This window comes from Canis lupus, chromosome 16, assembly GCF_003254725.2.
Source record: "Canis lupus dingo isolate Sandy chromosome 16, ASM325472v2, whole genome shotgun sequence".
Classification (NCBI taxonomy): Eukaryota; Metazoa; Chordata; class Mammalia; order Carnivora; family Canidae; genus Canis; species Canis lupus.
In genome coordinates, this window is record NC_064258.1 from 44,523,950 (window position 1) to 44,536,303 (window position 12,354).

The 12,354-nt window shown below is 38.4% G+C and overlaps 1 pseudogene; it reads left to right on the forward strand.

Moving 5' to 3' along the window:
* Nucleotides 1–3,033: 3,033 nt before the first annotated feature.
* The window catches only part of LOC112675165 (COP9 signalosome complex subunit 3-like), a 55,498-nt pseudogene continuing 46,177 nt past the window's right edge, over nucleotides 3,034–12,354 (forward strand).

Genomic DNA, 12,354 nt, shown 5'->3' on the forward strand with positions numbered 1-12,354 from the left:
TGCCTCTCTGTGTCGCTCATGAATAAATAAATAAAAACTTTATAAAAAAAATAAAAAATAAAATAAAATGGGAAACTGAGACATGAAAAGATTAAATAACTTTTTCAAGGCTTTTTAGCTATTAAATGGACTGTCATGTGTCAAATTCATGCAGCCGGAGTCCATGTTCAAACTGCTGTGCTATACTGCCTCTTGACTTGAAAAGAATATTCAGGGCAACGTGTCTCAGGATAGCAAAAAAAAAAAAAAAAAAAAAAAGGCTGAAAATAATACCAATGTCCATTAACAGGGGAATAGATAAACAACAGGCACATTTATAGACTAGAATGCTACAAAATGGCAAACATAAATAAGCTAGAGTTACTCCTATCTAATTGAGTGACAAAAAGAGAAGTTCCAGAAAAATATATATAAAGTATGATCATTTGTATGAAGGTGAAAAAACATATGAAATGGTTACATATTGTTTTTTTGTTTTTTTTTTATAATTTTTATTTATTTATGATAGTCATACAGAGAGAGAGAGAGAGGCAGAGACATAGGCAGAGGGAGAAGCAGGCTCCATGCACCGGGAGCCCGACGTGGGATTCGATCCCGGGTATCCAGGATCGCGCCCTGGGCCAAAGGCAGGCGCTAAACCGCTGCGCCACCCAGGGATCCCAGGTTACATGTTGTTGAGGGACAAAGATGTATATGACCCACGGTTGAAGATATTCATGAGAGGGACAAATACCAAATCATGATGGTGGTTAACACATGGGAGAAGGAGAGGAGGAGATATAAGATGTGTGGTGATATTTTAGTTTTAGTGAGATGTTGGGTACATGGATGTTTGTGGTCTCCTTCTTAAGACAATTCTGCAGTCAGAGAAAGAGAAAGAAATTCAATAAGCAGCTCTAGCCAAACAATATGAACGATAAAAAAAATAAGAGGACTTACAAGGAGCATGATAAAAAAAGTCAACATTAAAAATTTCCAAGATGCAAACAGGAAGTGTGATATGATCCCATTTGTGTAAATATAGTCTGCATTTGCATATATGTTCAAAAGAGGGACATGAAATAGGGATGACAACATCTTAACAGTGGTTGTCTCAGTGTGATAAGATTTCAGAGTGATTTATACATGTGCAATTTTCAAATGTTTTACAGAGTGCTTGCACGCAGTCAGAAAAATATACGGCACTGCAGACAAATGATAAAAACAAGGTCTAGTCCACACTTAACTTCCCTTCTAGCTAAGCAAATGCAGGTTTTGCTCTCATTCAGGGTGATAAAGACGTAATCAGTATCTCCCACCAAGTTCATGCATCAGGTTCAAGTTCTGGGTCTGGCAGGTCAATCTGATTATTTAATATGGCCCCTAGGAATAGTTGGGTGGGATCCCTATCTTCTTCTAAGATATGCTTATATCTTTATCAACAGTGGAAACCATTTTTTTTTTTTTTAACTAGAATGATTGGAGGAGGGAGAAGCAGTTTTGGTAACTGGGAGAAAGAAAGAATTTTAAATTCCAAATTGGTAATATAGTTAAGGAAGATGAATAGCATGAGAAATGGATTATTGGGAAGACAGCATGGGAGAAGAGAATTGACATTCTACATGAGAGCACAATTTAGGGGGACAACAGGAGGCTCTATCCCTCTCTCATGGAAAGGCATCCGTTCCACACATGCCCCTTGAACCATGAGTGAGACTTAGGCTACCCCAGAGAGGACCAGAACATGGCAATGCCCTTTTTCATGAAGAATTGAGATAAGCATAGATGCAAAACCACCCCATTGCCCTGATAATGAAGTAGAGCATTTGTTAGAGAAATAGCCATTGTCCCTACCTTTACTGGGAATCTAGAGATCCTTTTTCACCACAAGGCTGGGATTTCACCAGCATCTGGAGTCAGCGTCTTGCAGGGTCAGCGACCTTCTCTAGAAGGGCAGATGAGAGGCAAAGCTGACCAGATGGCTTCCCGGGGAGCCAGAGCCAAAGTGCAAGTGAAGTGACTGGGAGGCTTGGGGTCTCCTGCTGACAGACCAGGTTGTGAGCAATTGCTTTGAGACCTCCTAAAAATTCCTGGAAGACTTGAGGAAGCTAACTTTTGATAACAGGAAGATGGATCATCTGTTCGTTACTAGCGAATATATCTCATTGTAAAAGACCATGATTCCAAAGAGAATATGGGTTATTCTAACTTTGTTAAGTTCATAACTGTGTATTGTATACTAAAGCCCGGGAGCAGTGCTTTTAATTTTGTGAAGGATGACGTTTTAGACAGTTAGTACAAGTTTCTGATTTGGTTTATTTTATTTAATTTTATTTGTAATCATGGAGTGAGAGAGAGCGAGAGAGCAATAGAATATGAGGGATGACAGCTAGAGAGAGAGGCAGCGGAAGAAGGGGAGAGGGAAAAGACTAACTTGACTTAGACCCAGAAGCAGAGAGGATGGGAAGAGGGACGGAGATCCGTAATAGCTCTTCAATCTGTTTTTATAGAAGTAAACAGTCCTTCACAGTGAAAACACAGAGCTGAAACTTGAAAGCTGAAAGGAACTTTAGATTTCATAAATTCCAGAAAGCTCATTATACTGATTAGGAGACACATCTAAAGACTTCCTCAGAAGAAGTGTATGAGTGAACAGATTCCTGTCGAGTGTCATGTGTTAACGAAAGCCTTAAAATATATATATTGTGAGCATTTTCTGAATTGAGTTTCCAGCAAATTAGTAGCAAATGAATCATCCATAATTACCCGTGTTGGATTAAAGGAGAATGTTTTCCTACTTAAAAGGTAAGCTGGGGTCAGTTTTATGGCAGCATTATTTATGTTTATGCATAAAGACACCTGGTGGCCTGAAATTTCCATTTCCACTTCCATTCCTTTAATGTTTTCACAGGTTTGTACATGTTGAACCGAAATGTCTGCTTCCTGCTAAATCCATTAGAAACTGATACAAGGGTGAGAAGAAAGGATGTAATGGAACAGGTAAGGCATTAGAATTTAAAAGAATGTAGAACAGCAGACCAGACTGTGGCAAACATGGGTGAAGAGAATTCTCATCCTCGGAATGGAAAAACTAAGGCACAGAGAGTTAAATCGGTTACACATTCTACTATTCAGTAAGGCAGACCCCTCAGGTCGATGTGAAATACTGGCTTACTCCACTTCCACCCGGCATTCTTGTGATTGCTGTAGAGGTGCAGCAAGTTTTCATATGTTATGCATCAGTTGTGCTTCATTCACTGATAAATTCCTACTCATATCTTTTGCCAATTGGTATGTAATTTGGTATTTTTTAATTTATTTGTAAGAATTCTTTATATGTGCTTCCTACAAAACCTTTGCTGGTGTACCTTTGTTTTGCAAACACAGTCTTCCTACTTGTCCGCTCATTTTATTTTCTTCTTGAGATGTGAGACCCAAAATTCACATACAAGTTCAGAACTGACTCAAAGTTCTTATTTTTATTATTCATATATTTACATAAATGAAACTACCTATTCCCTCCCATGGATAGAGAGCAGTTCTTCCAGCCTGGGGGGCTGTGGTTGGCTGACCTCGGAGTATGTCCACCAGGTTCCCTGTTCAGTAAGGATGATGAGTAGACACAGGGCTGTGGGCTGTGTGGCGGAGTTGATTGCCCTGAAGGGGTCCCTGCCCAGGTGAATGCAGGGAAGGACAATGCAGTTGGGAAGAGAATTGGACCTTCCCTCACACGGTGGACAAAACCTGAGCTCTCTTATACATCAGACGGGCAGAAAATAAAAGTCAGCCCCCAGTATGATTGCTTGGGAATGGAAAGAGAAAGAGTAGAAGGACTTCAAGCTTATCTTGAGGGGAAAGTTACCACTCCTCTTACTGAAATGGAGTCCAGAACAACTCTGGTGCTCTGAGGGGAAGAGAAAATAAGGGGAGGGAGTGAAAACAGGGCTGAAGTTCTTGGCCTCAAAACCACCTGCTCAGGAACCCTGCATCTAGGTTAAACTAAGTCTTTCTTCCTTGAGCTGATCTGAAATTACCTGCCATACCCAGAGGGTATGACAACATTTGCTAGTTTATATTTGTGTCAGTCCTTCTCATGGCTACTTGTGCAGCAGCCATAACTTTCAGTTTGCATTGTAATCATCGTTACGTGTCTTATCTGCTCTAGTAGAGTGAACATTCTCTAAGGATGTGGTTCATGCCTCATACGTGTTTCTTCCCCTGCACATAAACCACTGCAGTATCTTGTGAAGAACCATGGTCAAAAGTCATATTGACCTCAAAGGGCCCCCTGCACAGAAGTCCACATGCAAGTCTATGGACTAACGCATCCTAATGAAAGTGAGGTTATGGCAAACAAAAACCATATATATATATATTTAGCATCACCATTCTAAAAGAGCAAGGGTAGATATGAGGGTCTAGTTCTGATTGTTCTCCAATTTAGTATACATGAAATTTACAGACAGGATAAGGCTATGGGAAAAATTAAAAAATAAAAATTAACAAAGCAAATGGAACTGAGGTGGACACAAGTATATCTCTGTGGTGTAAAGGGTATAGGATATTCTGTCTGTCATGGAATACTAAGTGCTTTCACCGAAGGGGGTGGTTCAGAGGTTGCAGCATGGTTTCATCCAGCAAATTCAGAGTCCTGGTGCTTCTATGACTGGAGGCACACCAATTATCGGAGAGACCACCATCACCTGAGTCAATACCTTGAGTATAAGGTGACCCCATTCTTGGCACCGATGTCAAATCCATGACCAGTTTCAAATGCTAACTGAACTCAGGAGATGCTTTGTATGTTTTTTTTTTTTTTCTTTGTATGTTCTTATATAGAAATTGCCTCAGGCATTAGAAGAAACTAAGAAAATTACTCATGCACTTACTTGAAACATTTATGCTTCTAGATGTAGGATATTTTAAAGAGATCTCAGGACTGGAGATCCACAGTGGTGGAGGTCTCTGCCTCTCTCTGTGTGTGCCTCTCATGAATAAATAAAATCTTTAAGAGGAAACACTGCCCATGGGATTGTAGTACATGGGTGTAGTAGCTAGAGGAAAACTCGCTTACTTGTGCAAAGTAGAGGCACAACAAATATTTGTTGAATAATAGCCAACCTCCAAAATTTTATTTCTGTAGGAAACCAATTCAGAATTTTCAGAAAAACCATTGAAAAACATAGAGTTATAAAGAAATGGAGAGAGTTTTATTTCTTACATTATGTTTTCTTTACCTCTTGACTGTCTTCATCAGCTTCGAATTTGGATTTCCAGAATTTGATTTATGGAAGCTCATTTTTTCCTTCTGATTTTATAGCTACAATCTATCCAACAAGCATAAACCTTGGATTATGACTCTATGATTCCACTATGTATCTGTGGCTAGAATTGCTAGACCTGAGAACTTTTATCTTGTATTTAATTCAGCTTTTTCTATGAAATATCATTATTTACTAAGGTAGTAAATATGAAATGCTTATCATTCTTAAATTATATGCTATAAACAAGTGCACAGAACATAGGATAAATTTAAGTTAATGACATCTTTTGCAGTGAATACGAAATGATTTCTTTCACTACTTCATCCAACTCTAACATTCCTTAAAAATTAAAGAAAACAGGATGCCTGGGTGGCTCAGTGGTTGAGTGTCTGCCTTTGGCTCAGGTCATGATCCTGGGGTCCTGGGGTCAAGTTCCACATTGGGCTCCCCACAAGGAGCCTGCTTCTCCCTCTGCCTGTGTCTCTGCTTCTCTCTCTGTGTGTCTCTCATGAATAAATAAAATCTTTAAAAAGTTAAAGAACACTATTTAACTTTTTCTCACTCTTCAGGCAACAACAATACCAGAGATTTGGGATATAATAAAACTTCTTGAGTGCTCATGAATTTTGCCTTCTTCAAATAAGTGAGATTTCACAGCAGTTTAATGGTATTTCATGGCCTTGTTAGATTTATCTGAAAGATGATTTTGATTTGCTCAAGTGATATTCCCATTTAGCTCTGGCATGTTCTGTTTACTCCATTTCAGCAAAAAGACCAAAACCTACCCTTTCCTCTTTTCATGCTTATTGCATTATTTGGCTGCTTCCTTTCATCTCAGAACAAAACTAGGAAAATAAAAACAAAAACAAAGCAAACACACACCAAAAAAAACCCCATAAAATCCCAACTGTTCAAGCATATTCCTAAATCATAGACCTTTATTAATTTTTTTTTCATCACAATCAGGAGACTTTTATTCCTGACACCCAAAGTACCTTATTACTTACTCTAATTAAGGGCTTAGGACTTTCTTTCTTTCTTTCTTTTCTTTTCTTTTTTTTTTTTTTTTTTTGGCTTAGGACTTTCATATGCTCCACTTCAATAATTAAGATTATGAAACAACCAGTCTAAGAGATTCATAACATATCTTTAAGCTTCATTCTTAACAGAGCTCTGCATTTTTCTCTCTCTGGCCATTGTAAAATTCAATCAAACAGAAGTATTTGTAAATGTTATACTCGGAAAGTTTCCTCTGCTTTCTCACTATGCTTTAGGACCTCACTTGATATACCTAATTTTGGTCAAAATTGGATAGAAAAAATAGCTAACTTCTGTGTAGGCCAGAAAATATTAATTGTGCTTTTTACAGGTTAAATGATAGCCACACAGAATTATAAATTACAGATAGGTGTTTGTGATGTAACTGAGCAGATTATTTCGAGAAAGGACTTTGGCTTTAACATTATGTCAATTGCTAAAATAGAACAAAATAGTTTTTGGCTTTAGTTGTAGAAAAACAATTATACATGAACCACTATTACTTCTTAAGAAAACATTTGTCTACGACAAATCAACAGCACAAATACAACATATGGAAGCACTATCTCTATTTTAGCAAAATACACATTTCAAAATCTAATGTTTATGTTGCTTTTTTTATTTTAATGATAATGAAGTGGCTCTTAGGCCTTGTAAGAAACTCTCTTTAAATGGTCTATATCTTTAGAAATGCTTTAAAACATCAGTATTCTCTGCAGAAATCTGATCTTTGAAAACTGAAAATTGGAAAGGCATACAAATGTGATGGTCAAACTTTAGGAAACATGAAAATCTTTTTTTTTTAATAATAAATTTATTTTTTAATGGTGTTCAATTTACCAACATACAGAATAACACCCAGTGCTCATCCCGTCAAGTGCCCCCCTCAGGGCCCGTCACCCAGTCACCCCCACCCCCCGCCCTCCTCCGCTTCCACCACCCCTAGTTCGTTTCCCAGAGTTAGGAGTCTTTATGTTCTGTCTCCCTTTCTGATATTTCCCACACATTTCTCATCCCTTCCCTTATATTCCCTTTCACTATTATTTATATTCCCCAAATGAATGAGAACATACACTGTTTGTCCTTCTCCGATTGACTCACTTCACTCAGCATAATACCCTCCAGTTCCATCCACGTTGAAGCAAATGGTGGGTATTTGTCGTTTCTAATGGCTGAGGAATATTCCATTGTACACATAAACCACATCTTCTTTATCCACTCATCTTTTGATGGACACCGAGGCTCCTTCCACAGTGTGGCTATTGTGGACATTGCTGCTATAAACATTGGGGTGCAGGTGTCCCGGCGTTTCATTGCATCTGAATCTTTGGGGTAAATCCCCAACAGTGCAATTGCTGGGTCAGAGGGCAGATCTATTTTTAACTCTTTGAGGAACCTCCACACAGTTTTCCAGAGTGGCTGCACCAGGTCACATTCCCACCAACAGTGTAAGAGGGTTCCCTTTTTCTCTGCATTTGTGGTTTCCTGCCTTGTTAATTTTCCCCATTCTCACTGGTGTGAGGTGGGATCTCATTGTGGTTTTGATTTGTATTTCCCTGATGGCAAGTGATGCAGAGCATTTTCTCATGTGTATGTTGGCCGCGTCTATGTCTTCCTCTGTGAGATTTCTGTTCATGTCTTTTGCCCATTTCATGATTGGATTGTTTGTTTCTTTGATGTTGAGTTTAATAAGTTCTTTATAGATCTTGGAAACTAGCCCTTTATCTGATACATCATTTGCAAATATCTTCTCCCATTCTGTAGGTTGTCTTTTAGTTTTGTTGACTGTATCCTTTGCTGTGCAAAAGCTTCTTATCTTGATGAAGTCCCAAATAGTTCATTTTTGCTTTTGTTTCTTTTGCCTTCGTGGATGTATCCTGCAAGAAGTTACTGTGGCTGAGTTCAAAAAGGGTGTTGCCTGTGTTCTCCTCTAGGATTTTGATGGAATCTTGTCTCACATTGAGATCTTTCATCCATTTTGAGTTTATCTTTGTGTATGGTGCAAGAGAGTGGTCTAGTTTCATTCTTCTGCATGTGGATGTCCAATTTTCCCAGCACCATTTATTGAAGAGACTGTCTTTCTTCCAGTGGATAGTCTTTCCTCCTTTATCGAATATTAGTTGACCATAAAGTTTAGGGTCCACTTCTGGGTTCTCTATTCTGTTCCATTGATCTATGTGTCTGTTTTTGTGCCAGTACCACACTGTCTTGATGACCACAGATTTGTAGTACAACCTGAAATCTGGCATTGTGATGCCCCCAGATATGGTTTTCTTTTTTAAAATTCCCCTGGCTAGTCGGGGTCCTTTCTGATTCTACACAAATCTTAAAATAATTTGTTCTAACTCTCTGAAGAAAGTCCATGGTATTTTGATAGGGATTGCATTAAACGTGTAAAATGCCCTGGGTAACATTGACATTTTCACAATATTAATTCTGCCAATCCATGAGCATGGAATATTTTTCCATCTCTTTGTGTCTTCCTCAATTTCTTTCAGAAGTGTTCTATAGTTTTTAGTGTATATAGATCCTTTACCTCTTTGGTTAGGTTTATTCCTAGGTATCATATGCTTTTTGGGTGCAATTGTAAATGGGATTGGCTCCTTAATTTCTCTTTTTTCAGTCTCATTGTTAGTGTATAGAAATGCCATTGATTTCTGGGCATTGATTTTGTATCCTGCCACGCTACCAAATTGCTGTATGAGTTCTAGCAATCTTGGGGAGGAGGCTTTTGGGTTTTCTATGTAGAGTATCATGTCATCGGCGAAGAGGGAGAGTTTGACTTCTTCTTTGCCAATTTGAATGCCTTTAATGTCTTTTTGTTGTCTGATTGCTGAGGCTAGGGCTTCCAGTACTATGTTGAATAGCAGTGGTGAGAGTGGACATCCCTGTCGTGTTCCTGATCTTAGGGGAAAGGCTCCCAGTGCTTCCCCATTGAGAATGATATTTGCTGTGGGCTTTTCGTAGATGGCTTTTAAGATGTCGAGGAAAGTTCCCTCTATCCCTACACTCTGAAGAGTTTTGATCAGAAATGGATGCTGTATTTTGTCAAATGCTTTCTTTGCATCTAATGAGAGGATCATATGGTTCTTGGTTTTTCTCTTGCTGATATGATGAATCACATTGATTGTTTTACGAGTGTTGAACCAGCCTTGTGTCCCGGGGATAAATCCTACTTGGTCATGGTGAATAATTTTCTTAATGTACTGTTGGATCCTATTGGCTAGTATCTTGTTGAGAATTTTTGCATCCATGTTCATCAGGGATATTGGTCTGTAATTCTCCTTTTTGGTGGGGTCTTAAAAATGAAAATCTTAAGGTAAGTATATTGTAGTACTAATCCAACAGTGATGTTTTTAATCCTTATATTCCATATATACAACTCTTTTTAAAGGCTAAAAGATATATTATTTCGATTAGAAATAAAGTTCTTAGGCAGATATTTATCTTTCCCACAGGGAGATATTGTGGAAATAAGAAAGAAAATATTCATGAATTCAGTCTAGCACTGAACTAAACCCATCACTTGGTCTCAACAGTCAAGAGATATTTAATAGTACAATATCCTTGTTGTTTGTTTTTTCTCATTAGCTGCATCATTGTTTTTTAAAAAGTGAAATCACCTGAGTCCAGAATGTCTTCCCTCAACCCTTTAGAACTCCAACAGTTTCAGCAATTTATGAATGCAGGACACATGATATGCCTTCTTATGACCAATCTTTTCTTTCATATGACCAATCTTTTTGTGATGGCAAAATCGGGAGTTGTCTTTTGTATTTTGGTTTCCTCCTCTAAGTAGCTTCAGTCTGGATGCCTAGAGACCATCATGTTGCCCACCACCTCTACCTGTTATTCTGATCTTTCTAGGGAAGACTGCCTCCCACCATGCCAGTGCTGATGGAGAGTGGGAAAACTGTACTGTCCGGGAAATAGGAGGCTCTTTATTCCACTATTATTCAAGATAAACATTGAGTGCCCTACTATTTCTCATTATATACTTACCTTTTAGAGGGATAATTTTATGGCCCATTCCTAACTCTCTGGAGACCAAACATCTTGGTTTGTCCAGGACTGTTCCAACATAACTATTAATACTGCCCCTTCCACTTTCCGAAGTGTGCCCATTTAGAAGATAATTTATATAGCTGCCTTAGCTATGGATGTATACTTATCTTCAACTTTTGCAAAAGAGCAAGTGGGTTGAGGCCTGAAAAGAGAACATTGGTTTAGTGACTGGAATAATTTTGTCCATTTTTGAAAAAGCCATTTATTTATCTGGGGATTTGTGGGGCTTGAAATTAAAGAGTGTGAAACTGAATAAAGGAAATCTCATTTTAAATGGAGATGGGAAGCCCAAAGGAGGCGGTCTCCTGCACCACCACTCCGGCAGCCCTGGGCAGAACAATAGGAAGGAGCCTATCCTTTACTACCACAGTAGGGGGAAGAAATCTCTTCTCTTTTCCTGTAACAGTCCAGCCAATGAGCCCATCACAACTCAGCCAATGAGAAGTGACTACACTTTGAACTCCCAGTTTACTCTTTTTGTTTGTTTGCAACAGCCCCTCCCAACCCCCTACTCCCCAACCTTCCTCTATAAAACATTGTTCCTCTCCTTTATTCTCTGGACTTTCCTATGGTTTTGCCTTAACTTTCATACACAGAATTGCAGTTCTCCACTATTCCTGAATAAACCCATTTTGCTGGTTTAATAACTGGCAGTTTTATTAAGGTTGACAAGAGTGAATGAGATGTGAGGAGAGGATCATAGCTGAAGAGGAAAGTAGGATCTTTCACAATGAATCAAAGCAATTCAGACTCGACATTTCCAAAATAAACCCCATCATTTCTTCCCCACCATATCCTATCAGGGGCTCAAAACAGTTTTCTTTGTTGAATCTCATTTCTTTTTGCAATCATCCTTTAACCCATCCCCACCAATTTCTACCCAGGCTGTGCCTAGATCTGCAGCATCCTCCTTCATTTTTCCACCACTTATAATTACTCTTCCATTTCTGTCTGTTCCAACACTGTCATAAGATCTGAATCAAAGATTCTCATTGGTTTTGGCACCGTTTGGACTATTATCACAACCTTATAACCAACTGGTTTCTCTTCCCTTCTCATCTTCCACACAATCGATAGACTCCTGGAAAAATATTTATCCTGTCCTAGCCTACTTTAAAACTTCTGTCTGCTTTCTAATGACAATAAGATAAAGATCAAATTGCTTAACATAGCTTGGGAGATCTTTCAAAATCAATCTCAGTGTAAGTTTTCCATTGTAGTCCTTGCCCTTTGTTCATTGAACTGAAATTCTGACAATGCTAACATCTCTTAGTTCCCAAACACACAGATCCTTTCTTTTCTCTGTTTCTCTACTGTTCCCTTTGTTAGAATGTTCTCTTCTTTTTCATTCCACCCCACCCTCTTCTATGCCTCGTAAATATCCCTATATCCTTCAAGGCCCAACTCAAATGCCAACTTCTATCCAAAGCGTTTTCCAACTTTTTTAAAGAAGAAATTTGTGTTACCTTCCTTCTGTCCCATTGCACTTTAAAAAATGCCTCTATTCCACCACTTAGGGCATAGGCCCTCCTGGGTAAGTGACTACCTTACTTTGAGTTGTTAAGCCTTTCAGGGCAGTGGCCAAGCTTTTTATTTGTCACTACAGTGAGAAAACTTAACAATAATTAGCAGTGAGTCTGTGTTTATTGGTAAAGATGAAGACTTGCCATAAATTTCGGACCTGATAGTTCTCTGTATCTATTTTCTACCTTCTGTTGGAAAACATGTATGTTGTCCAGAAATTCTCTGAAAAAAAATATCCATTACAGGAAAAAAACAAACAAACAAAAATCAGACCACGTATTCTGTTTAGTGTTCTACAGAAATTTGTTAGTAAAGACTGATTTCTTTTTTAGCTATCTATAATCTTCAGAGGTATGAGAAATTGAGGCTGTGACCCATAACAACAGCTACAACAAATATAATAATATATAACATTTGTTAGAAGCTTCAGTGCTGTGGGGGGATGTTCTGCTTATTTCACATATATGAAATCACTTAGCCCATA